General features: G+C 35.3%; 1 protein-coding gene across 1 annotated transcript in view; it reads left to right on the forward strand.

The window, feature by feature from the left end:
* The window catches only part of ZNF804B (zinc finger protein 804B), a 233,724-nt gene that overhangs the window by 185,704 nt on the left and 21,915 nt on the right, over nt 1-26,105 (forward strand). The window lies entirely within an intron of this gene.

Genomic DNA, 26,105 nt, shown 5'->3' on the forward strand with positions numbered 1-26,105 from the left:
CATGCATTTGATGCTGCTGAAGTCATCTTCTAGTCTAGCAATATAACTGGGAGGCTAGCTGCTTTCTCCACTGCTACACAATGCAGATATTCTTCTCTATGGTGTCATCTGTTGGCATCTACAATGGTCTGTTCTCTTCTGTATCTCTGCTGCTGTCTGTTCACCCCTGAAATGTAGCTCTTCCATAATAGTAGCTAAAAATAATAGCTTGCATGTATATGAAACCTACTTTGTTCCAGGCACTTTTTTGTAAATATAATCTGATTTGATCCTCACAACAATCCTTTGAGATGTTAATATCCCCATTTTACATTTGAGGAAGCTGAAGATGATGGAGATTAAGTAGGGTGCCCAAGGTAATGCCCAATGCTCTATCTGCCTAGCTGTCCTATATCCTCTAAGAAAAGAGTTAGTTTTTAGTTTTTAGCTTTTTTTTTTTTAATTCATGGCTCCAGAGACTATCTTAGCACGTTCGTTATTCAGACCCAGAACAAGTAAGCCAGGCAGAAAAACCTTTGGGAATTAAAACTGGCTTTCACAGACTTTGGTTGTCATTCCTTGAATTCAGGTTACTTTAAAATGGAATAAGAAAATTCCTTTCAACCTTTTTTTGGTACATTGGCAACTCCATGAAAATCATTTTTTTGCAGTGCCATTTATTAAGACCAGAGAATCAAGGCTATTAGTGACCTTTGTCCTCTTGCTAGCCCCAAACTGGATATTAGCTCTACACCTTACTCAGTGGTTATCCCAAGATGCTTCCACCTGAATTCAGATTCATATTTAGTCTTTCTTTCTTTCCAAGCATTTAATTTGCATACTGCTATTCTGCCTGTCAGAAATGTGACTCCCTGTGTGACTGTGAGCAAATCAGGTAAATTCTTTACTCATCTGCATTACCATTATACAAGCCTTATGGGAGAATCTGCAGTACCAGAACACTAAAATATAGAAGTCCCTCTGGTTCTTACATAACCGGATTCCAACAGCAGCTATGAGAACCACATACTAGCATGGTCATATATTGACTTTCAAAAGAGCACAGGGGCTTTAAGTGCCAAAAATAGTTGTAAAATACTTACTTTCCAAGTTAGCAAAGAGTTTCCAAAGACCTCAAAGAATTTTTATGATATTAAAAGAATCCAGGCTTTGTACGTGTGGATTTATGTATTGGGGACAGAAATGTATAATATTGAGGGAAAATGAAACATCCAGCTCCTATATTTCTTTAGACCAAATATAATAATAAGAATGATGATGAAAATGACCATGAAAATAACTAACATTGATATAACACTTATTATGTGCCAGATAATATGTTAAGTACTTTACAATTATGCATTTGATCCTAACAATTCTGGGAAGTGAAATCCTTGCCCCAATTTAATAGATGAGGAAACTGACACAAGCAGAGATTAAGTGACTTGTCCAAGGTTGCATAACTAGTATGTGTCTGACACTAGATTTGAACACATGTTTTCCTAACTCCCAGCTGCTGTATATATTCTCACTCTCTCACTAGCACCTCTATCAACAAATGCTAACAGTTGTGTTTTTTTGTTTTTTTTTCCTGGAAAGTAATTTCCCAAGTCATTACATCTTATAAGTTTATCTACATGATTTTTATCACTGCTGACTGCTGGTATCAGTTAATTTATTAATAAAAACTTCTCCCCTAATTTCAGAGTTATTGGTTAAAAATAATTGATGTTGACTAAGAGTATGAAACCTCCCCATCTACACACATTTAACATATGCTAATCATAGCCTATTGCTAGATATACAGAAGCTAAATTTTACTTCATATTTATAAATGCAGGTACTTACAGTGGAATATAGAATTAATAAAACTATATGTTCTTTTGACACACAGTGTGGTAAAAATAATACTAGACTTGTGATCATAAAACCTTGACATGAGTCCTGACTCTGATGTTTATTAGCAGTCTGAACATTGGAAAGTCACTTAATCTCTATGAAACTCAGATCCTTCAGCTGGGAATGATTATACTCCTGCTCCCCACTCATATCCCCAAATGAGGTGTTCTATGCAAATTATTTTGTTACCACAAAGTTCCATGTATATTTTAACTTTTATCATTGCTATAACATTAACACAATATGATACCACCAATGGCTCACTATAAGATGGATTTTTTAATTTGGAAATTTTTATTTAATTAATTAAGAATATTTTCCATGGTTACATAATTCACGTTTTTCCCTCCCCTTCTTTCATCCCCCTCCCATCGCCAACATGCAATTCCACTGGGTTTTACATGTGTCATTGATCAAGACCCATTTCCATATTATTAATATATGCACGAGGGTGACTGCTTAGAGTCTACATCCCCAATCATATCCTCCTCGACCCATGTGATCAAGCAGTTGTTTTTCTTCTGTGTTTCTACTCCCACAGTTCTTCCTTTGAATGTGGATAGTGTTCTTTCTCATAGATCCCTTTGGATCACTGCATTGCCACTAATGGAGAAGTTCATTGCGTTCAATTGAACCACAGTGTATCAATCTCTGTGTGTAATGTTCGCCTGGTTCTGCTCCTCTCACTCTGCCTCAGTTTCTGGAGGTCATTCCAGTTCCCATGGAATTCCTCCACTTTATTATTCCTTTGAGCACCATAGTATTCCATCACCAGCAGATACCACAATTTGTTCAGCCCTTCCCCAATCAAAGGGCATCCCCTAAGAGTTGGATTCTTGAAGGACAGACCAGTGGTCCAGGAGCCCTGGTAAGTTCTACTGAGCTCAAAAGTTTACAATAAGGATCCTATAATGGAATACATCTGTAGATAAGAGCTAACCTAAATGTGTATAGAAATACTCAAACACCAACCAATGGTAGTTAGCAGGAATTGTGTGCATTACTTCATGGAATAAAAATATAAATGGCCACTAGTTGACCATTTGTTGGACAACTTCAGTTAGCCAACTTTGTTGGCCTTTCTCCTGCCTTTGCAGTGATGATGTTAGTCAAAGATCTTAGAATGTCTGTAAACATTCATGTAATTATAAGCATTTTAGTATATAATTTCTGTCCTATGAGTTGTTAAACTATTTGAGATGATAATTCATATCAAAATTATTAACATAAATGAATAAAAATATATAAACAAGTTGTGGCCAAGTAGAAGAACAGTGACTAGGGTCTTTCCAGAAAGAGTAATAATTGAGGGTGTGGGAGTAGATTCATTATGTTCTCAAAGGTAAAATGAGGCATCTTTCCATGAGGCATAGTCTAAACTTTTCCTACTTATGACACACATACCAAAAAGACTGCCATAAAAATCTCTTCATCTTGGGCAACACCTCTTGCAGAGCATAAACAAGCTGAGAAATCTATGGGAGAGCTTCGTGAGATCCTTACAGTTAGGTTGACCTCAGAGCTTGGTGACTTCCATGGGAAGAGAAACATAAGGGAAGACAATAATAACTGGGTTGGAAAAAAAAAGCAATCAAAGAATGAAAGAACCCTTGTATTTGCATACTTTTTAGCTTGCAAACTATTCTTTATACTCTTACTGAATCATCAGCATCTATGGGTTTAATTTTTCCCTTTATGCTAAGGACCTCCACATCCATATAGCTAGTCTTAGCCTTTATCCAGAGCCAAAATTCCAAATCTCACACTGCCTGTTTGACATTTCAAATTGGACACCTCATAAGCCTCTCAAATTTTACCATGTCCAAAACATAACCAATTATCTTCTCTCCAAAACCCATTCCTCTTAAGTACTCCCCTGTTTCTGTCCAGGGCACCACTATCTGTCTACACAACCAAGTTCACCAAATCAACTCTATGCTAGAATCCTCATTCTATATATCCAACTAATAGCTAAATCTTGTCACTTTTACTTATACAAAATCTCACATTTCTTCCTTGGCCTCTACTCAAACAGTTGTAAGCTTTTGTCACCTTCTACATGGACTACTGTAATAACCTCCCAATTATTTTCTCTCCATCAAGGCTCTTTCTATTCCAACCAATTTCTAGAGAATTGCCAAAATTATAGTCTTACTATATCACTCCTCCATTCATTAAACTGCAGTGACTCTTTAATATTTGCAGGATCAAATTCTTTTCCTTTTAAAGCTTGTCACATCCTGGCCTCAATCTTCTTGTCTATGTCGATGGCCTCATAATTCCTTCCATACACAATTTGATCTAGTTAAACTTATTTTCATACTCCCCTTCCATCCAATCCCTATGCTTTTTGACTTGTTGGCTCCATTCTAGTTAAGTATTTCCTCCTTTGCTCTACATTTTAGAATCTCTAGTTCCTTTCAATGATCAGCTCAAGTCATCTCCACCCTCTATGTAAATGCTTTTCTGTTGTCTTCTCCCTAACCGGTAGTACCCCCCCCCCCAAAAAAAAAATCTGTTCTGTTCACCTGTCTAGATTATAATGGCCTGGATGGCAGGTATTGTTAGAATCATGTACTAAAATTTATACAAATAAGATATGTATGATTCATATTCTTTCCCTCCCTTCGTCCCAACCTCCTCCCGTAGACAAAACGGAATTCCACTGGGATTTACATGTGTCATTGATCAAGATCTATTTCCATATTATTTATATTTGTACTAGGGTTATAGTTTAGAGTCTACATGCCCAATCTTATCCCCATCAAACCATGTACTCAAGCAGTTGTTTTTCTTCTATGCTTCTTTCTTTCTCTGGTTGTGGATGGCGTTCTTTCTCATAAGTTGCTCAGAAATGTTTTGGATCATCAATGGGTGTTTTTAAAAGAAATTAACTAAAATATCCATACTTTTGACTCAAAGACACCAGTACTAACTATACTTCCCATGGAGATCAATGATAAAAAGACACCATTTGTTTACATGTTTTAGATAGTAACATAAATGTCTTTTAAAATATTGATTTCTATTGAAATGAACACATAAAATTGGGAATATACTGATCATGTAATGAGAATAAGGGATAACATGGACACCCCCAATATTTCATTGATATCCCCATATTGTTAAAATTATTAGAGGAAGATTTCTATTGCACAATGTGCCAGGTGAAAAATTTATGGAGAAGCATGGACAAGAATCTCTGTCTGGGACAGCCAGGGTAAAGAGTTAACAATAAGTACCAGTAACAGGATGGTCAAACCAATAAAATCAATAGTTGCTGGAAGTACCTGATTGATTATTACAAAAGTGTGACTTCTTCCCAAAGCACAAAAAACCTACATGAATGTTTCCATTGGTATTCAATGTAATGATTAATATTTGAAATGATACTTTAATCAAATTATTTTTATCATCTAGTAGGAAAGACAGAGGGAGAAAGAGCCCATTCACTCCTATATCCTCTCCATTTTTTTTTTACATTAAGGAGAGAAGAATTTTTTATATGTAGGTAAGAAGGCAAATAGCCCAAACTCTGATTGGGAAGAATTAGTATGGAAAGAATCTATGATAAAATCAACTTTTTTTTTTTTTAGGGTCTACTAAGCATCTTTAATGTGATGTCCTGTCAAGATATACTTGAATGCATAAATGTCTCTCTCTCTGTCTCTGTCTCTGACTCTGTCTCTCTCTCTCTGTCTCTCTCTCTCTGTCTCTCTCTCTCTCTGTCTCTCTCTCTGTCTATCTGTCCCTCTTCTCTCTCTGTCTCTCTCTGTCTCTCTGTCTCTCTGTCTCTCTCTCTCTCTCTCTCTCTCTCTCTCTCTCTCTCTCTCTCTCTCTCTCTCTCTCTCTCTCTCTCTCTCTCTGTCTCTCTCTCTCATTTCTTCATATTAGCCCAGGCATGTTTTATGTTAACGTTTTAAAGGAAATTCTGACAATGCTAATTAAGGAAACAAATATTACCAATTGGTTCCCAAAGGTCTATAAATTCTGCAGCTTTTCAAAACTTAGCTATTCTTATATTCATCTGGAAAATGATTTAATGGCTAAATAAATATACTTCTTCTTCCTATAGATAACAGCAAAGATGTCCACTGCATTTCATTACAATCCTGAAGCCAAGAGTAAACACAAGATTTTCTATTTGTAGTTCAATTGAGGGGGGGGGGGAGTTTTGACTGAACATAGAATTTAAAAAGAAAATGTCAGCTTCAAAGGGCACACACTAAAGCAGTGACCCTGAGCTACACAATTGCAAATCAGAGCTGTTTCACAAGCAAGCCATCACAGAGCAAATCATGCCATGACTAATGAAAGGAAAGTAAGAAAGCTCTTTTCTCTTGGTCAAAGAATGCTTTCATCTCGATTTTTAATGACATCTCCTGGGTTACAGATGAAAGCCACATGTAATTGGCTAGGTGGAGTGAGTGGTTAAAGGCTTTTTTTTTCTTTGCTGTAACTAGAGATCACTATTCTAACAGGAAGGACTTTCTAAGCCAGCTTAAAATGGTTTAAGGTGGCTCAATCATAATATTGAATACACAGTGTGATATAGTTAGAAGCACTGTGCAGTATTTCAAATAGGACTTTGCCTCTAACTAATCATGTGATCTTAGTGCATTCTCAATTTACTCCTCTGGAAATTAAGGAGTTGTGATAAGAAAATCCTTATGTTTCCTTCCTGTTCTCACTTCCCATGATTCTGTGGAAGCTAGAGGGCAGTGTGAAGACAGGACTAGACTTGGCATTAGAAACACTTGAGTCCAAATCCCAACTCAGACATTTAATAGTTATATGACCCTAGGTAAGTCACTTTGTATTTCAAATTCAATTTCCTCATCTATAAAATAGGGGTAATAATAGAACCTCCCCCACATTGTTGTGAGAATCAAATCACATAAGATGTGAGATGCTTTGCAAACTATAAAGCATCATCTAAATGCTTGGTTTTTTCTTTTTAAGAATTTTTTTCTCCCATTTAAATTAAAAAATGATTAAAACATTAAAAAAAATTTAAGTTCCAAATTATTTCTCTACTTCCCGCCTTTCAATCTTCCCTCAGTCTCCCCCACCCTTCCACTTTCCTGAGGAAGTAAACAATCTGACAGAGATTTTCCATGTATAATCATGTAAAACATTTTTACATATGTCATTTTGTGGAATAGAGAAGAAAAAGGAGATACAGGAGGAGGAAAAACAGGAGGAAGAGGAGAAGTAAGAGGAGAAAAAATAAATATAGTATGTTTTGGTACATATTTAGACTTGATTAGCTCTTTCCCTGGAGAGATATGACATTTTTCATTATGTTTCTCTAGGATTATCCCCAATCACTTCATTACTCATAATAACTAGGCCATACCCAGACCATTAAAAAAATGCCATTGCTGTGTACAATGTCCTTCTGATTCTGCTCACTTCACTTTGCATCAGTTCATGCAAGACTTTCCAGGTTTTCTGAAATCACCCTACTTGTCATTTTTTTATAGCACAGTAGTATTCTGTCACTTTAATATACTACAACTTGTTCAGTCATTCTCCAATAGATGCATAACCCCTAGATTTCCAATTCTTTGCTATCACAAAAAGAGTTACAATAAATATTTTTTGTACAAATTGGTTCTTTTTTCCTTTTTTTTTTGGATCTCTGGGATATAGACCTCGTAGTGGTACATAATTACTAGCTTTGAGAATGATAATTGTGATGATTTTTCTATAAGGTGGGAAGATAGATTTTCTTCTATTTTTATCCAATGTAGAAACATTTTTATATCAATAATATCAATGGCAATGTTGTTCACTAAAAAGTAAAGAAAAATACAAATATGTTCACCTTTCAGAACAGTAAGGTAATTTGAAAGACATATTATTGCTATGAACTTATTTTTCTTAATTATTGGACCCTCCTGTCATATAGTAAGCCTCATTTGGAAATATTACTTTGTAAATGGAAAATGACAAAATTTCATTAAGTACAAAAGTCGAAAATTGATTTCCATCTTCTTAAAGATTCCTCATCAATTATCACTTGCCAAGATATTTCAAGTGTGTACCATGAATATCCCTGTGCAGGTGATCCTGGGGAAGCCCCTAAACTTCTCTGCCTCTCAAGAAATTCTATAGTATAAAGCTACTTAATCATAGATGGGTTGTCATCTACACCATTGAGGGAGTTTGCATTCTTTTGACTCAATGTCATTTATTTTTAGAAAGGATTCTTTCTATAGATGTACCTATGTATTCCCATAATTAAGCACGTAAATGTGAATATAAACATACAAATATTGCTATTGGATATATTTCTATCTCTATCATTTCAACTATCTATCTGTCTTTATGCCTGGGGACTTTCTCCATCAATACAGTTGTCACATCTATACTTTAGAAGGTAGTCATCATGAGTTCCTAACCTTGAAACTTCATAGTAGGATCTACTTTTCCATTATTATTCTTTCTCCACTTTGCTAAATTACTTCTAAGTATTTATATAATATAATATATATTAAACAGATTGATTGCACTATCAAAAGCCAGTTATCTACTGAGTCTGTTATTCTCCTCCCTTTCCCATGCAGTCCAATATCAGGTTCTTAGTTTTCTTCTACATCTCAATTTCAGCCCTGACTCTTGGAATTATATATATAGATGTCTCCTTAAATACCTTGGGCTTCCAGTTCACAAATCTCATTGACTTCTTTGACTTCCTCTTTTATTCCACTGCAGCCACCAAGAAGTATGATTACATCTTTGGTCTCTTTATCACCCACAAGTGTTCTACTTCCTTAGTCATGAATTTTGATATTCTGTCCAACAAGGACTTTCTCTCATTCCATCTTTTGCCATGTCCCAGTCATCTTCATTATATTCTTCAGTCTCACCATGATCTACAAGCTTCCAATACCCTTTGTTGTTCTGTTGCTTCAGTCACATCTCTTTGTGACTTCATTTAGGGTTTTCTTGGCCAAAATATTGGGATGATTTGCCATTTCCTTCTCCAGCTCACTTTACAGATGAGGAAACTGAAGCAAATAGGTTCAAGTGACTTACCCAGGGTCTCATTATTAGTGTCTGAGACAAGATTTGAACTCAGCTCTTCTGACTCCAGAATTGGCACTGTACCTATTATACCATCTAGTTGTACCCCAGTCACCCTTACTTTGGTGTAATTTATTGGCTTTTCTATCTAGACTATATCCTGAACTTATCCTTTTCAACTTTACACTACTCTGAGTTTTCCAATTTCTGGTCCTTTTGTTCTATCAGTGATCAGGACTTGACAAACTCCAACCTCAGGAAAAAAGACAAACAATTGCCTAAAATCAGGACCAGTTCCCAATTCAGTTATTGATTACTCAATCTCAACTTCAATTTCCCTGCCTTGAGACAAACTTTTTACTCTGCTCCGATTGTCTCTTTATTTCATTTCCCACTACAGCTGTTGTAAGCCTTTTATTCTTCTTAAATGTTCCAGAACATTTCCCATCCTGACTCCCCAGCAAAAAGGATTTCATTTCAAATTTTACTGAGAAAGTAGAAGCCTTTAGCATTGAATTCTATCTACTCCTCAATTTAACATATTAGAATACATCATCATCACATCCTATTCCCTATACTATTTCTCCATTGTTGAATGAAGAAGTGAACCTTCTCGTTGTCAAGGCAAATCCCTTTACTTATAATGTGTGATCTCAATCCCTTCCCATTCCAGTAGGAGACTGCCTTTATCAAAATCTCTTTAGCTCTTAACTTTAATTTCCTTCCTAACTACTGACTCCTTCCCTACTGCCTGTGTTTAAGTTCATATATTTCCCCATCCTTAAGAAACTTTAACTTGACTCTATCATCTATCACCAAATCCCTGTTAGACATTTGCAACTGAATATCACATACATATTTTGAATTCAAGATGTTCAAAATTATACTTATTATCATTCCCCTAAAACCTAACCTTCTACCTAACTTCATCTTTTTCTATTAAAGCAATCGTCTTTCCAATCACTTATTCTAGAATTTCAGAATCATTTTCTTTATTCATCTTCATAAAAAAACAAACTTCATTTTCAGTTAGTTTCCAGGACTTAGAGATACTACCTCCAGAATTCTCTCACATCAGTCCCATTCTTTTTACTCACATAGCCACTCCTAGTTCAGACTTTTATCACTCGTCCTCTGTAGAACTACAATAATCTTCTAACTATTCTTTCTGCTGAAAATATCTCTTGCCTCCAATGGCCCCTCTAGACATCCACAGAAGCAATAGTCTTTAATATTGTTTTAACATTTTAATACTTAGATATGTCACTAAAATATCCAATGGCTCCTTTTTTCCATCTATGATCAAATACATACTTAAATATTTGGCTCTTTAAATCCTCATTCTAACTAACATACTATGCTTATTGCTCCCCTTAACAAACCCTCTACATTCCAGTCAAAAGGGCTTCTTCACTCTTCTCTTTTTCCATCTCTTATCTTCTTGTCTTTGCATGAGCCAACTGCAATCCTAGAATATATTAATTTACATCTGAAGCATCTATTTTTTCCCTTCAAAGCTTAACTCAAGGGCTGTCTACAGCATCACTCCCAATTCTAATACTATCCACCAATTCAAATAGATGTGTTTTGTATTTATTTATATGTGTACATATTGCACATGTTGGGCAAGGACTATGGTTTTTGTCTTTGTATCTTCCGAGTATTTTGGATAGTCCCTGGTCCTTACTGATTGATTTGATTCTATATAAAAATAAAATGTTAGGAGGAGAAAGAGTGAGAATCTTAAGTGTGCAAGTAATATCACCCTATATAACTGTGTGTGTGCATGCATGCACATAGAGTACAGAAATTGGATCTTGTGTGCTTCATAGAGAGTACATCACATCACAGACACTCTAAGTTGTAGATTACTATTATTTTTTATTAAATGATGTATAGTATATATATTTGGTTTCATTTATTATGAGGACATTGGCTAAAATCTTTGTCAGTAACTTAAAGGCTTCTTCTTTTTCAGACTTTGTTTCATCTTATTCATGAGAGTAATGAAGTAGTGAAAGAAAGAGAATTAGGAAAAGAAAATAGAAAGAAAAGAAAAACATGAAAGAAATAAAGAGAAAGAAAGGAAGTACAAGAGGACAGAAGGAAGAAGGGAAGGATGGGGAGAGAGAATAAGGGAAGAAGGATGAAAAAAGAAGGAAGGGAAAAAGGAAGGAAAGAATGAATTATGAAAAAGAAGGAAGAAAGGAAGGAAAGTAATTTTAGGTTGGAAGCAAGAAAAAGAGAAGACTGTCAAAAATAATTGCAAATGGTTTTGCAAATAGAATCACCATATCCCAATTTTAAAATGTATTGAGAAAAAAAAAACACTAGCCAATCTTGGAAAACTAAGCAGAAGCTGTATTTAAGTAGTCATCTGATCATTGTTTAAATACATTAGAATTTCATAGGTTCTCAGATCCCAAAATGTTTTTGATATGCAAATTGTTGAGTCAGAGATTGTAATTGAAATGAAGTTTTTATTTTAGTGTTTTATTCTTCCACTCTTTAGACTCAGTGATAGACTCATGCTTTTTTTCTTTCTGAATATGCATCAAATACTCCTACAAGTCACCGAAGTATTAATTTGTCAAGGCTATTTGTAGGTTTTCCTTCATTTGGGAGAGAAACTGGCTATGAGCTAAAGTGAAGTATTTATTTTTTCCTTGTTCACAATTACACACACACACACAAGCACCTAAGAGTGTTTCTCAATTTTTACCTGTCATTAGTAATTTTGATTTTGTGTGCTTTCTGACAATCATCACTTGCTTTCAGTATTTTCTGTCCAAGATCTCTAACAGGACCAGCTTTGGAACTGTAGAATATATTCACCTACATGTGATATATCTAATTCACCTCCTACAACTGTTGGTGTTTTGTTATTAATGTCAAATAAACCGTGCCCAGCTGCATCTTTCACTTAGTGATTAATGCTGAAAAGTTAGCTGCATAATTGAGTCCTGTGGAACTTTCAAGTAATGCTGATCATAAATCCTGGTGTTTGGAAAAATGTTCTCCCTGCTATATTTCTTTGAAGAGGTGTCCCTTCTCACTGCCCACCCCTCCATCTGTACTATCACAATGCCTATAAACCATTGGCTTGGCTAGACATTTTTTTAAGTTGCTTGCAAATGTTGATAATCATTTATTTGCCTCCAAGGAATAGAAAGGCAACTCTGGACTAATTTTTATTTTACCGCCCTAGCAATTTCTGAAGAATTGAATCAACAACCCTTGTATCAAATCAGTTGATAACTCATTAAATTGTCCCCAAACTAATACTAAATTACAGTGGGGGCACCTAAGGAAATCTAGGCATCATCTACATGAATACCCAATGATTTCATTACAGCCAAGACTATTTTTGTGGATGCCAGATGAATTTGTAATGAAGAGACTTCAAATGCTAATTCATTTTTTTAACAGACCATAAGAAATTTAACAGTGTGGTCAGAAGTACAGCTGTACTGATTGAGTATGGTATGTCAACATCATAAGTTATTGAGTTATTCTGTTCTGTTAATGGCTATTTATTTCATCCCATGTGTAATGCTAGAAGGATTTTATTTGGGATGAGTGCTGCAATTACAGGTCTGCAAGGAAGACACATTAGGAACTCAACATAATTTTCTAATTCCCTCCCTTCGTTTCCTCAAACCTCATTGATGAAGGAAAAAAATTCCTTGTGTATCTATACTTAGTATTAAAATATGTGCCTCTGATACATATCAGATAGAGATGTTAATCCTCCCGTTGAAGTCTAAGGATAAGGTAGATATATATTTTCTTCCATGTGGACAGTGTATTCAGTAATTTCTGTTATATTTGACTCTTTATTAGCACGTTTGAGATTTTCTCAGCAAATACTGGAATGGTTTACCATTGCCTTCTCCAGCTCACTTTACAGATGAGAAAACTGAGGCAAACTGGCTTAAGTGACTTGTCCAGGGTCACACAGCTAGTATGTGAGGCCACATTTGAATTCAGGTCCTCCTGATTCCAAGTTCAGTGCTCCACTTGGCTGCTCAAAGTGGAAAGAAAGAACCATAAATCCTGTTGATTCCAAACATGGCTATCCCAAGAAGTACTTGGTTAAGGAAATATCTTCCAAAGGTTGATTTCCTTTTCTATCCTAACTCCATCTTCAAGTTGATTTGACCCAGGCTGAGTTATTCAATACATGCCTGTCCAAAATGATTACTCAAACATGGGTCCCAATAGGAGAGAGAATATAATATTCTATTTGTGGAAAAGCATTGAGGAGCAGAAAGAGCCAATGTTTTGCTTAGAGACTTAACAGAAATTCTAAGTCCTAGTTTTGCCTTTGCTGTTAATTGGGCCAAATTTGTATAAGTTATCATTTTTTTTCATATTCATTGTTTTGGGGACTCTGAAATTGTCATGGTAGCTGCAACCATGTGGAGATAATGACCTCCTCAACCAAAAATAAACCATGTTGATTTAGCACCTACTATATCCCAGGTACTCTGAGGATACAACTATACTGATTGTATGAAGGTCCAGAGTCTTGTTGAGTCTCCTAATTGAGGTCTATCATCAATCAAGAAATCAATGTAACTATCCACAGAGGGAAAAAACAAAGGCATTAGAGGAAAAATGCTTTACATTAAAACTAGATGGACAGCACTTAGAGTTTCTCCATTATTACAGGTGTCTTGGATGGAAAAATGAAATGGAAATGAAGTAAAATGGGAGAAAGAGAATAGGATGGATTGCTTGGAGCATATTTTTCCATCACATGTAGTGATCTGAATGATATCACCCCAACAATAATAAATATTTTTATCATCAAAATTCTATGGCTGGGGACTTCTGTATAAACATGGTGGCAGTGTAGACCCTCCTGGGTCTACACTCTTCCCCTCCTCACCACCTACTGATATTAACTACCTCAAAAGGCCAAGAAAACCTAATTCATATGAATGAAGAGACTCTATAGTAGGGTGCAGAATTGAAGGTACGTGGGATTTGGGCATTTCTATACTATAAGGGGATGAAACATCTTCTACCAAAATGTGAGCTGATCAACCCTCCCCCAACCCACCTACGAAGTCAGAGTCAGAGCCAACTCATGCTAGAATCAGTGAGTGAGCAAGGGGCACCTCTAGGTCTTTGGCAGCTGACTATGACTACCAAAGACCTGCCCCTGAAAGCAGCTGAGACCCGAGCAGGCTAAAGAGCACAGATGTTGGGCACCCATGTGGAGATAGGGCAGAAAACAGTAGAAGCTACAGAGACTCAAGAGGTGGTCTCAGGCAAAAACTGTGCTCCTTAGCTCCATAGACAGAGAGCCTGCTCTCCTCACTCAGACTTCTGACTGGAGAGGGAAGGAAAAACCACCATAGGGATGGCAAACAATGCCATGGGGAAAAAAAAAACTTCCCAACACCAAAAAATCAAGAAGGCATTGACCCTGGATAATTTTTATGAAGGAAAAATCCAGACGACAGAAGAAATAGCAAAAGAGGACATACAAATAAATGCATCCAAACCTTCCAAATAATGGAAATTAGCCACAAGCACTTAAAGAATTTAAATTGCAGCTTATCAAAAAGGTTGGAGGATTTCAATAAGTGGGGAATAGTTCTAATAGAAAATAACAGTTTAAAGGACAGGAAGTCCCAATTGGAGAAACAGCTGGAAGCCACAAAAAGAGGGACACACTAAACCAAAAAGTAAAATCAAAAGATTACGGTGGGAAACCAGGCCTTAAAGACCAGGATTAGGCAATTTGAAGTCAGTGACCTTGCAAAACAGAAAGAATTAATAAAGCAAAGTCAAAAGACTAACTAAATAGAGGAAAACAAAATATCTCACTGAAAAGATGATAGATCAGGAAAACCAGTCTCAAAGAGATAGTTTGAGCATCATTTGTCTACCTGAAAACCCAGAAATAAACAGAAATCTTGACATCATATTACAAGAAATTATCCAAGAATACTGACCTGATCTTCTTGAACAAGGGGGAAAAATAGACATTGAATGAATTCATAAAACACCCTCTACACTAAATCCTCAAAAGACAACCCCCAGGAATATATTTCCCAAATTCAAGAACTTCCAAGCTAAGGAGATAATTTTACAAGAAACCAAAAAAAGACAATTCAAATATCAAAGAGAACCAAACAGGATTACACAGAATCTGGCAGGTTCTACACTAAAGAACCAAAAGGCTAGAAATATGATATTCAGAAAGGCAAGAGAATTGGGTCTTCAACCAAGGATCACCTACCCATCAAAACTGACAATATACTTGCTGGGGAAAGTATGGCATTCAACTAAATAGAAGATTTCCGAGTATTTGTAAAGAAAAGACCAGAACTAAGTGGAAAGTTTGATATCCAAACACAAAGATCAAGAGAAACATGAAAAGGTAAATAAGAAAGAGAGAGGAAAGGGGAATTTTTTTAAATTTAAACTTTCTTCTTTAAGGGCTTCAATAAGGTCAAATTGTTTATATCGACATATGGAAAAGTGTTATTTGAAACTTTCAAAAATTATATTCACTATTATAGTAATTAGAAGAATTATTCACAGATAGAAATTGAGGTAATAAGTGGTATAAGATGATATGCAAAAAAGAAAAAGGGAGGAGGAATAGAAAACAACACCAAGAAAAACTTGAAGAAATAAGACGAATAGGATAATCTATATCACACAAACAGGTACATGGGAAGAGTAGAGTTAGAATACTATTATAGGAAGAAGAGGAAGAGAGATCAAATAGGTAATACTTAAACCTCACTCTCAGTGAAATCAATTCTGAGAGGGAAGAGCATCTAGATCCATTGGGGTATCAATTTCTATCTTTCCCTGCAGGGAAACTGAGAAGCAAAAACTGAGGAGGGGGAGTTGTGTGGGGATTATAAAAAGGAGGGAAAGAGAGGTGGAAGGGAACTTTACAGACCCTAAAAAAAACAAGAAGGGAACAAAAAAGGAGGTGCAAGAAAGGGAATCATAATAACGGTGTGGATTAGGGAGACTGATTAAAAGCAAACCATTGGTTTTAAAGGATATAGCAAAAAGAAGAAAAGGAAGAACTAGGAGAGAATATCAAAATGTTGGGGAATACACAAGTGGCATCATAACTTTTAATGTGAATGGTATGAACTCACCTATAAAAAGAAAAAATAGCAGAGTATATAAGAAACCAAAATCTTACCACATGTTGTCTACAAGAAACACACATGAGGTGGGTAGACACTCACAGGATTAGAATTAAAGGTTGGAACAAAATCTATTGGGCCTCAACTGAGTAAAAGAAGACAGGAGTTGTAATCAAGATATCTGACAAAGCCAAAGTAAAAATAGACCTGATTAAAAGAGATAGGGAAGGTAATTACAACCAGATAAAAGGCAGTATAGACAATGAGGAAATATCAGTAATCAACATGTATGCACCAAATGGCATAGCATCCAAATTTCTAAAGAAGAAACTAGCAGAATTGAAGGAGGGAATAGATAGTAAAATTATACTAGTGGGACAACTAAACCTTCCTCTATCAGATCTAGATAAATCAAACCCAAAACTAAATATGAAAGAGGTAATATATGTGAATGAAATCATAGAAAAATTAGAGTTAATAGATATGTGGAGCAAAATAGAGATAAAAAGGAATACCTCTATCAGTAGCACATGGAACATTCGCAAAGATTGACCATGACCGTATGACCATACTAGGGCATAAAAACATTGCAAACAAGTGCAAAAGACCAGAAATAAATATACAGTCTTTTTAGAACACAATGCAATGAAAATAATAATAAATAAGGGTACATGGAGAGGGAAATCAAAAATTAATTGGAAATTATATAATGGGATTTTCCAAAATCAATTAAAGAACAAATTGTAGAAATAATTAATTACTTCATTGAAGAAAAAGATAATGATGAGACATCCTTTCAAAATCTATGGGATGCAGTTAAAGCAGTACTCAGGGGAAAATTTATATACTTGAGTTCATATATTAATATATTAGGGAAGGTAGAGGTCAATGAATTGAACATGCAAATCAAAATTTAAAAGTGAATAAATTAAAAATATCCAGATGAAAACTAAATTAGAGATCCTAAAAATTAATGGAGAAATTGATAAAATTGAAAGATCTATTGAATTAATAAATAAGACTACAAGCTGGCAATTTGAAAAAAATAAAATTAAAGTACTTGTCAATGTAATGAAAAAAGGGAAAGAAAAAACCAAATTAACAGTAAACAAGATGAACAGGGACACCTCACCTCTAATGAATAGGAAATTAAGGCAATCTTTAAAAACTATTTTGCCCAATTATATGACAACAAATATGGCAATCTAGGTGATATGGATGAATATTTACCAAAATATAAATTGCCAAGATTAACAGAAGAAGAAATAGAACAAGAAATTGAACATGTCATCAAAGAACTCCCTAAGAAAAAGTCCCCAGGGCCTGATGGATTCACCAATGAATTCTATCAAATATTCAAAGAACAATTAATCCCAATAGTATACATTTTGACATAATAAGCAAAGAAGGAGTTCTACCAAATTCATTTAATGACACAAGCATATTACTGATTCCAAAGCCAGGCAGGTCAAAAACAGATAAAGAAAACTATAGAGCAATTTCCTTAATTAACATAGATGCAAAAATCTTAAATAGAATACTAGCAAAAAGACTCCAGCAAGTAATCACGAGGGCCATTCATTATGATCAGGTGGGATTTATACCAAGAATGTAAGAATGGTTCAATATTAGAAAAACCATCCACATAATTGATATCAACAAGCAAACCAACAAAAATCCACATGATCATCTCTATAGATGTAGAAAAAGCCTTTGACAAAATACAACACTCATTCCTATTAAAAACACTAGAATGTATAGCAATAGTAGGGCCTCTCCTAAAAATAACAAACATTATATATCTAAAACCATCAACAAATATCATCTGGAATGGGGATGAATTAGAAGCATTCCCAATAAGATCAATAGTGAAACTAGAATGCCCGTTACCATTTCTATTATTTAACATTATACTAGAAATAGTAGCAGTAGCATTTAGAGAAGAAAAAGAAATTGAAGGTATTAAAATAGGCAATGAAGAGACCAAGCTATCACTCTTTGCAGATGATATGATGGTCTACTTAAAGAATCCTAGAGAATCAACTAAAAAGCTAGTAGAAATAATCAACAACTTTAGGAAAGTGGCAGGATACAAAATAAACCTACATAAGTCATCAGCATTTCTATATATTTCCAACACATCTCAGCAGAAAGAATTAGAAAGAGAAATTTCATTTATAATCACCCTAGATAATATAAAATACTTAGGAATCTATCTGTCGAGACAAACACAGGAACTATATGAACACAATTACAAAACACTTTCCACACAATTAAAACTAGATCTAAATAATTGGAAAAACATTAATTGTTCATGGGTAGAATGAATAACATAATCAAAATGACAGTCCTGCCCACACTTATTTATTTATTTAGTACCATACCCACAGAACCAACAAGAAACTTTTTTACTGGATTAGAAAAAAAAAAAAACATAATAAAGTTCATTTGGAAAACAGAAGATCAAGTATATTCATGGAAATAATGAAAAAAATGTGAAGGAAGGTGGTTTAGCAGTACCAAATCTCAAACAATACTATGAAGCAGTGGCCATCAAAACAATATGGTACTGGCTAAGAGACAGAAAGGAGGATCAATAGAATAGATTGGGGATAAGTGACCTCAGGAAAACTGTCTTTGATATACCCAAAGATCCCAGCTTTTGGTACCAAAATCCAGTATTTGACAAAAATGGCTGGGAAAATTAGAAGATAATATGGGAGAGTTTGGGTTTGGATCAACATTTCACACTCTACACCAACAAATTCAGAATGGGTGAACAACTCTGAAACTATAAGTAAATTAGGTGAACACAGAATAGTATATTTGTCATGTATTTGGGAAAGGAAAGAATTTAAGACCAAGCAAGAGTTAGAAAAAATTACAAAATATAAAATAAATAATTTTGATTCCATTAAATTAAAAAAGTTTTTTTTTTAAAACAAAACCAATGCAACCAAAATAAGAAGGGAAGCAATAAATTAAGAGAAAATTTTTCTTAATAAAAACCTCTGACAAAGGTCTAATTACTCAAATTTATAAAGAACTAAACCAATTATACAAAAAATCAAGCCTTTCTCCAATTAATAAATGGGCTAGGGACATGAATAGGCAATTTTCAGCTAAAGAAAGCAAAACTATTAATAAGCACATGAAAAAGTGTTCTAAATCTCTTATAATCAAAGAAATGCAAATCAAAACAACTCTGAGATATCACCTCACAACCAGCAGATTGGCTAACATGACAGCAGAGGAAAGTAATGAATGCTGGAGGGAATATGGCAAATTTGGGACCTTAATGCATTGCTGGTAGATTTGTGGATTGATCCAACCATTCTGGTGGGCAATTTGGAACTATTCCCAAAGGGCGCAAAAAGTCTGTCTGCCCTTTAATCAAGCCATAGCACTGCAGGGTTTGTAACTCAAAGAGATAATAAGGAAAAAAGATTTGTACAAGAATATCCATAGCTGCGCTCTTATCTAAGTAGATACCTTTTGGTTGGGGAATGGCCCAACCTATTTTGGTAACTGTTGAGGATGGAATACTATTGTGCTAAAAGGGATAATGAAGTGGAGAAATCCCATGTGTACTGGAATGACCTCCAGGAATTGATGCAGAGTGAGAGGAGCAGAGCCAGGAGAACATTGTACACAGAGACTGATACACTCTAGTATAATCGTATGTAATAGACTTCTCCATTAGTGGCAATGGAATGATCCAAAACAATTCTGAGAGATTTATGAGAAAGAACACTATCCTTATCCAAAGGAAGAACTGTGTGAGCAGAAACACAGAAGAAAAACAACTGTTTGATCACATGGGTCAATTGGGATATGATTGGGGATATAGATTCTAAATGATCATCCTAGTGCAAACATCAACAATATGGAAATAGGTTTTGATCAAAGACACATGTAATACCCAGTGGAATTGTGTGTTGGCTATGGGAGAGGTGTGGGGAGTAAAGGGAAAGAACATGACTCTTTTAACCAAGGAAACATATTCTAAATTGTCTAATTAAATAAAATTTTCAAAAAAAATTCTATGGTTGCAAATTATGGGATATCACAGTGTCTGAAGAATCAAAAATTGTGATTCACCTTGAAAGAATTAAGAAGTTGTATTGTGGACCCAAGTAGGCTATCATATATACAAATGAAAAATTGTTTATCTGCAAAAGAAGAAGAAAAATGCATGAAACAAGTATTTATTAAGAATTTACTATGTTCCAGATAATATTTAAGTATTTTATGAATATCTAATTTAATCCTCACAAGAACCATTGGAGATAGATGCTAGTATTGTCCCCATTTTACACTTGAGGAAGCTGAGATTGGCAGTGGTTAAATAACTTACCCAAGGTTATACAGCTATTGTCTAAGAATGGATTTGAATTAAGGTTTTCCTGACTCCAGAATGAGCAACCTAACCATTGGACCTCCTCATGGACACATGCAACATAAAATATATTCTCAGAGATATCTATGAGTGAGCCAGACACGTGACCAGAGAGACAGACAATAGTTAAATTGTTCAGGTTAGGTCAATAGCACATTTGTAGCTGCCTACATGAAAGAAAATTTGTTTGAGAACATGGCCAAGAGTTTAATGAATTGAGAAAGATTGAATGGCTTTGACACGGCTTGCATGAACTTGGATAAGTAATTTCAACTCTCTGGACTTATTTCCTCAATTTTTAAAATAAAGTTTTTGGATTAAGTGACCCCTTAAAATCTCTTTCATCTCTAATATGACCAGTTATGGGCAATGACTAAGAGTATCAGGGACCGAGTCAAATATTAGTAAACTCATTTTGGCAGTTGTGTTAAGGATGGGTTGCCTAGCAATGGAGATATAATTAGGTAGATCATCCTGGCTTCCTTCAAAGATTAGTTCATGGAACCTCAGATCCAGGAAACCTTTCATGATCCCTTATTTATTAGCCTTTCTCTCTTTTCCTTACATTTTCATGGGCATAATTATCTCTACATATTGTTGCCACAGCCTTATCTCTGTTGAAATGAAAGTTCATGGAAGTAAGAGACCATTTTCCATTTATCTCTGGATCTTTAGCATTGAGCAGTGTTTTGCACATAGTAGGTGCCTAAAAATGTTCATTGAACTGTGATTTTTTTTTGTTGGGGGGGGTCACAGGAAGGGATTACATATGGATGAACTGGGAGTGAGCAGAGAAAAAGTAGAGGCAATGGGTGTAGACAACTTTTTCAAGACATTTAGCCATGATGAAAAGCAGGATATTGTGTAAAATGGGTAAAAGGGGAGTTAAGATTCAGTCCTTTTAAAGACTTTACATTTATATCTTTTTTTTTTCTTAATGGTTTAGGATGATCATATTTCAGCAGTGCCTGTCACTCTCAGACACTCAACAATAAGAATGTATTGGAAAATTGGTCCTGGAAGACTTCCCAGTTGATGGCTTTTGGTTTGATTGTGCCACAGGGAAACCTAATGTCTGAAGCACAGCCCACAGAGTCCAGACCACAGTCCCCACCAGCTACTGACTCTCAGTGTGACATTTGACAACAGACATGATCTTCCTTGGGTCTCATTTTCCAGTTTGCAAAATGAAGGAAAAATCATTTTCTGGAATGTACTTTAAAAGCAGCATTTCAGAGGCATAGAACAAAAAGGGAAAAAAAAGTCTCCAATGAGTAGAAAGGTTCTATACATTTTTTACAGAATACTTCTTTAATAAATCAGAGGATAAAAGAGATTAATATTTGAATATGACAAACATGATGTTAGAAAACTGGTAAACTTGGACGTGAGGAGAAATCTCTTATAGTGATTGTTTTTTTGGGTTTTTTTTCTGGCAAAATTGAGACATCTGCTCACCTTGCCCTGAAGTCAAATTTGAGTATGATGTGTATTAATCCAAATAGCCCAAGTCTAGTATTCAAATAATATTGGAATGAAAAGATGATAATGTCAAAGCTACTGCTGTCCACATTTATTCTAACAGCTACAGGCTCATTAGCTGATGAAAAAAATTATCACTTGTGTGAGTGTGCATGAGTACATGGACTTGCAATTCATGTATGCCTAACATATTCCTCTAATTACTGATGGACTTCTATTTCACAATAGATTGATTCTTGCTTGGCTTTCTTACCTTCACTTTCCATTCCCCTCCTCTAGCTGGTACTGATGCTTTGGCATTTATTGAAATCCATTTTGTAGTTCCAGAAATTACCTTTTAAGCTCTGATATGGTGATGAGGATAGAGGTAACTTTTTTGGTCTCACTGGCACTGTACGATCATTATTCACTCTGGTTGAGAGATGGTTTTAAAAAGGTCCCCAAAAAGTCACAAGTGAGGTATAATATTTCACTCATTTACATATTTTCTAACTTCCTTCCTGTTTTACTGGGTCTAGAGCAATGATTTTAGGTGAATCTGGCCCTAGGGGAGGAAAAAGTGATAATGTCTCTGCTGATTCTAAGATTTGAATGAAATCTCTTCTTCAGAAGTATTTAAATATGCTTGGTTAGAAAGGAATGAAGGATCTAGAGGGGAAAGAAAAAGAAAGGTTGTGAAAACAAGTTGCCACGACTGATTTATTTCTGTTTTTGGACATAATTCATTTTCTCCTTTGGAGATAAGAATTGGTATTAGGGGAATGGTGATGATGAAAAAGAAAATTGATTTTGTAAAAGTGGATTGGCAGCATGGCAATCCCTTTAATGTCATCTTCTGCCTTGGACCATGGGATGTAAGAAACTACAACAAAACTTAGGTGAACAGAAATCTAAGTGGTGATTAGTACTAGTGGAAAGAGTTATGCTGGAATCTTGCTTCTGACATTTGCTAGTTGGATAATCCTATCACTTAAGCCCTTTGAGATTCAGTTTGTTGATCAGTAAAATATGGTATAGTCAATCAATAAGCATTGATTAAGCCTGTATGGTATGCTAGGCAATAATCATTATAGTTCCTGTATCTCTTGCTCAGACTTTGATAGCTTTCATTTAGTGTAGGAAGACCTCAGTAGGTGACCTTTCTTATATCTCCCTAGGTATTCTTGTTTTCAGTTAATAAAGCAATAAAGACAATTTCCTCCTAACCTCCTTTCTTTCACTAAAGTGTGGCAAGTCAGTAGAGGTTGAGGGGGAGAAAAACATAATCTTTATATCAGATCTGCAGTCAAGCAAAAGAAACTCCTCCATTGGCCTGGTCCAAAATTTCTTCATATTGTATATCTTGAGTCCATCCCCTTTCTGTCTCTCTTCATCACTGACCCTCTGGAATCATCAAATATCTATAAGATATTCTTACAAGTAGACAGATTGACATTCTCTAAAATGATTCTGACTTTTATCATTGCCAGGCATCTACACAAAAGATATCAGTGAAAGCTGAAAGGGCCTTTTAGGTACAGGACTATTTATAGCAGTTATTTTGGGGCTGGCAAAAAATGGAAAATAAGAAGATACCAAACAAATGAGGAATGGTTGAATAAGCTGTGATAGAAGAAGGAGATGGATTACTATTATGCCTTAAGCAAAGAAATAGAGTCAAAGACATGGATGGGACAACTTACATAAACCAATGTAGAGAGAAGTGAGCACAAGTAGAAGTATTTGTATAGTAACAACTACATCAGAAGAATAAACAAACAAAACAAAAACTGTGAGCACTGTAAGAACTATGATCAATATATGACCATTTATGTCCAGTGGACCAATGATAAAAATCCCTATGGAATGCTACCTGATTTTCTTTGCTCTTCTTTTCTTTTTCTTTCCTTTACCTTCCTCTCTGTGTGACCCTTTGCAAGTCACTTAACCCCAATGGTCTGGCCCTTATCTCTTTTGTTCCTTAAAACAATACTTAGTATAGATTCTAAGATGGAAGACAAGGTTTTAAATGTACACACATATTACTTTTTTTTTTCTAAAAATCAGCCTGAATTCACTAGGTGCTCCAAAGACTGCTGGTTCAAGGAGGGCAATTCTTCACTTAAGGCAACAAAGAAACCCATTTCAAACAGAGCTCCAAAGGGCAAAGGAAGGCATATTTTCTCCTTCATAGCTGCCTTCTAGAACCAGAGGGGACTGTGGTGCTCTCTTCTCATTGAAAGAGGAGATATTTAAAACAGGTTTTGAAAACCAAAACCAAGAAAGTCACCAATTTTTATTCAATCACCAAGTTTTAAAGTTGTCTTCATCGGATCAGAAGATTATTCATCAACTTTCCAGTTAAATTTCAGTCTATCCCCACTCTATCCCCCCCCTTTTTTTGCTCTTTCTATATTTTGACTCTGTTCAGAGGTTCTTTTATCAAACAGTGGACATGAGAAGAAAGTGGCATGAAACTTAAAATCTACACAGTTTTGTTCCAAATATGGTTTTAGATTCTAGTCTTACATTGTTTTTATTTACTTATGTTGACCTGTGTTTAGAATTTTATTATCATAAGAAACTCTGGGTATGGAAAATCCAGCCCTCTTACAGACTAGCAACTCAACATAATGGTGACTATTGTACTAAGGAATTAATGACAGGTGAGGAATGGGATTTAGAGGGTGTGACTTTCCCATGTTCATGCAATTAGTATATGTCAGAAACAGGATTTGAAGCCAGATCTTCTTGGTTCTTTGGCTCCACCTTGGGTATCAGCTCTTACTTGTGCATTCAGTAGATTTTATAGCTTTTATTTCCTTGGTTAAATCTGCTCTGTTTTATTCAAAGTAAAAAAGTCTGATTCAATGACAAGGGAAGATACATTGCTTTTAAGGAAAAGCAAACTTAAAAAAAATTTTAATTATTACTATCATTATTTCCTCCCATTATTGTCCTCAACTCTTTGTGATCAAAAAAGAGAAAAAATGATAGAAAAAAGGCTCCTGGGAGGTACATAAAACATTTCCCTTCCACTTGCATCCCCCAACACTTTTCTCCACTCACTGCTCCTCCCCAATCTGATATCTCTGATGCTTTTTCAGACTCCTCAAGGAAAAGGAGCCATTAGGTGAGTAAATACAGGATGAAATGCCCACCCTAGGGAGGACAGGAACTGTTCTCTGAAACCCTGTTTTTCAGCAAATTGTCAACCTCCATTGATTGTCTGAGAGAAGGATTTTAATTAAACCATCCATGAAGATACAGCTAGAAACCATCTGGAACCTCCCCTGTGTTGGGCCAAATAGTCACCTTCTATTTTACAACCCAATGATTCTATGATTGTAGAGAGGAGATTTCATTCCTGGAGGAGACCATAAATTCGGTAGAGTATCAGTACCTGCCTTTCACTACTGGCAAAACCAAGCAAGTTGTACGTTTGTTTATTTGTTAAAATTTCTATTTCCTGACTGAGTCAGATTTTCCCAACTCTTAGAACCATTTCATTAATTCCAAATTTCATTGCCATGCTGGTATCGTAATCCTTATCTCTCACAGATTGTGATTTAAAAAAAAAATAAGGTTTCCCATCCAGGGAGAAATTGATGAAATGCCAAGAATACTTTAGCTTTAGCACTGAGGCAGTCTTCATTAGTAGGCATGGTTCAGATTAAATACCTTTGCCTGCGATATTCTCAGCAGGTAACACTGACCCTAAACTGGGGCATGAAAGACTGGGAGGATGAAGTAGAAATTGAAAGAGCTTTTAAAAATCAATATAATGTTAGACCATATGAGAAACTGAAATACAAGAAATTGTTCTTAAAGAAACAGTTGGATAGCTGGGTCAAGGGTGTATGAGGTCGAGTTCTGCTTTATGGACTGAATGTGGAGGGTGTGTCTATCAAGATCCCTTAGCCAGGCAAGAAAAGTCTCAGAGCAGATAATAACCTTCTAAATATAGATAGCATCATGACATGAGCTACAAAATCTCCTGGGAGCATGAGGGACTTTTCTAGGATGATTTTTTTTTCTCTTTTAAATTTTTGTTCTTAGTAATTCTTGCAAAGACACCTTTCTATCCTATTATTTTTCTATGAATGATTTGGGCATATTACCGCTATTTATACTGTGTGGAAAAAAATATATTTTGTATTGTGTGAAAAACACATATTTGTACATAATTGTTTGTATGTTGTTTC

The sequence above is a fragment of the Monodelphis domestica genome, chromosome 5, assembly GCF_027887165.1.
Source record: "Monodelphis domestica isolate mMonDom1 chromosome 5, mMonDom1.pri, whole genome shotgun sequence".
Taxonomy (NCBI): Eukaryota; Metazoa; Chordata; class Mammalia; order Didelphimorphia; family Didelphidae; genus Monodelphis; species Monodelphis domestica.